The 2,500-nt window shown below is 48.3% G+C and overlaps 1 long non-coding RNA gene across 1 annotated transcript in view; it reads right to left on the bottom strand.

Moving 5' to 3' along the window:
• Positions 1 to 407: 407 nt before the first annotated feature.
• Positions 408 to 2,500, bottom strand: part of LOC110304958 — a 3,344-nt gene continuing 1,251 nt past the window's right edge. The window contains exons 2-3 of the long non-coding RNA XR_002379120.2: positions 904 to 1,105; positions 408 to 774 (exon numbers count right to left, since the gene is read on the bottom strand). This is a non-coding gene — a long non-coding RNA (uncharacterized LOC110304958). The remainder of the gene's footprint in view (positions 775 to 903; positions 1,106 to 2,500) is intronic.

Raw genomic sequence — 2,500 nt, 5'->3', positions numbered from 1 at the left:
GGGGGGGCCTCGGCTGGCAGGGTCAGCAGGACTGGTTGAGAACCACTTGCTATGGATGAGGTGAGCTGTAAGAAGCTAGGTAAGCACACACGTGGAAGTTCTGGAGAACCCCTGTGCCCAGGTGACATTCCGGCAGCCACCCCAGGCTAGGGTCAGAGCTTGGAAGGCTTTGTGTAGGTCACATGGAATATCTTCAGTATCAGGGAACCCGACATGAAGAACCCCTATCCCAAAGCCAGGCATGGTGGCTTATGCTTGTAATCCACCGGTTTTCAACCTCCCTATTGCTGTGATCCTTTAATTTAGTTCCTCATGGTGTGGTGGCTCCCAACCATACAATTGTTTTCATTGCTACTTCATAACTTTAATTTTATTACTGTTATGAATTGTAATGTAAATATCTAATATGCAGGATATCTGCTATGTGACCCCTGTGAAAGGGTTGTTTGAGCCCCAAAGGGGTCAAGATCCACAAGCTGAAAACTGATTACATTGTAATCCCAGCACTTGGAAGGTGGAGGCAGGAGGACGGACTCCTTTGCTTCTCATTACCATCCATCAAAAGACTATTCAGGCCATCTTCACAGAGCAAGGACCCCATGGGTGTAGAGAGAGCTGGACCAGACCAGAATCCACTGAGCCGATGTGTCAGCAAATCTTACAAAACATACAGGCCACCGGAGCTGCTTTTCCGGTCATTCAGAGGACTGTAGTTCCCATCCTCTCAAGTGGGTCAGATTGAAAAGGGAGACAGCCGCCTCTGGGAGAAGGTATCTGTGGAGAAAGCATGACCAAAGCGAGCAAGGCGAGCACATAGACACCAGAAAGCAGGAGGACAACTCCATCAGAGCCATGAGGGTAGATGGAGGGCACCAAGCTTCATTTTGCTTCTCTTCTGCTCACCTTGAACTTGACATGGCGATTCCATTGGTTTTCTGACGTTCTGACTGCAGAGTAAGAGGGGATAGGGAAGAACCTGGGCTCACAGCTTAGCAGAGAAGGCCACTTTCCTTCCTTTCTTCCATCCCTTGTGATCCTGTGGGATAGCCAGGACTTTCTGCAGCCAGCGGGTCATGACTGTGCCTTTGAGGGGCCCAGGAAGAACCTGGAGAAAAGTTTCAAGGAACTTTCTAGCATCATGCTCAACAGTGAGCCACTCCAGAGAAGAGTGAAGGGGAACTTGAATTAAAAGAATGCTTTTGTTTTTCTCTTCCAGTAAGGACACAGAACAGGCTCTGTGATCCAAGCTGGTGTGAGATCCAAGCCCGAGTCGTATCAAAACTTTAACCTGTGCTCCCCTTTCTTGCCTCACGGTCTTAGCTTAGTGGTTCTTTAGGACTCTTCCCCACGGAGATTGCAGGTTAATAAGGTCATGGAGAGGAGGGCATGACAGTCCACAGAAAACCAAGGATCCTCTACACCTCCACATAGGAAAGTGAGGCCTGAACGTGGCTGAACTTGTGACGGTTGGCTTGGTTTTGCAAAGCGAGAGAATAGTTCTTGTGTTTAAAAGATAGTTCCTGGCACACAGCTTTTACATTCTTTTTACTGGCTCTAGATATGGTGACAGGCACTACCTGGTGGACTGAAGACAGACAGACAGACACACAGACAGACACCCAAAAGAAATACAGTCATGAGTAGAACCCTGCCAGAAGTCCTCAAAATTCAGGGACAATGAAAGGATCATGGATAATATTTACCTCAGTTCCAAATGGCCAGGGTGGTACCACATGGAGTTGATTGAATTCCATATCTCCTCCCCAGCACCCAACCCCCAGCAAAGGCTGAAAAAAAGATTCATCTCCTAGCTTGGGGAGAGACACTGAGCATGTTCATGTGTCAGAGCAGTGGTCACAGATCTTATTCTTACATCCCAGGAGGAAGGCAAAGGGCGGTCATTCTTGTCTGTTATTTCCCTCATGTTCCTCAGTGCTCCACTAAATGCCAACACAACTTCATCTTCCCAGATGCATCTCTGTCCCAATAGAGAGTGAGCCCTGTAGTCCCCATGGCCAAGTAATGATCTACACTAATTACATACGAGTCACTCATCTTAGACAGCCCTGGTCCACTGTAGGTGTTCAGTGCATGTTCTATGAAAAGAAGGGAGGGAGAGAAAGAGGAAGGAAGGGAAGGAAAGAGGGAGGGAAAAGGAGGGAAGGAAGGGAGGGAGGGAAGGAGGAAAAGAAAGAGGAAGGCAGGGAGGGAAAGAGGGAAGGAGGGGAGGAGGGAAGAGAAAGGGAGGAAGGAGAGGGAGGATTCCATATCTTACATGTTAAGATTCAGCAATCTCTTTGAAAGGTTGTTAAGCTAACTGAAAGGTATGGTCAATTAAATTTGGTAAAACATAGCGCCGGGCGTGGTGGCACACACCTTTCATCCCAGCACTTGGGAGGCAGAGACAGGCAGATTTCTGAGTTCGAGGCCAGCCTGGTCTACAAAGTGAGTTCCAGGACAGCCAGGGCTACACAGAGAAACCCTGTCTCGAAAAACAAAA

Source organism: Mus caroli, chromosome 1 (genome assembly GCF_900094665.2).
Source record: "Mus caroli chromosome 1, CAROLI_EIJ_v1.1, whole genome shotgun sequence".
NCBI lineage: Eukaryota > Metazoa > Chordata > Mammalia > Rodentia > Muridae > Mus > Mus caroli.
This window is presented reverse-complemented; position numbering and strand designations above follow the sequence as displayed.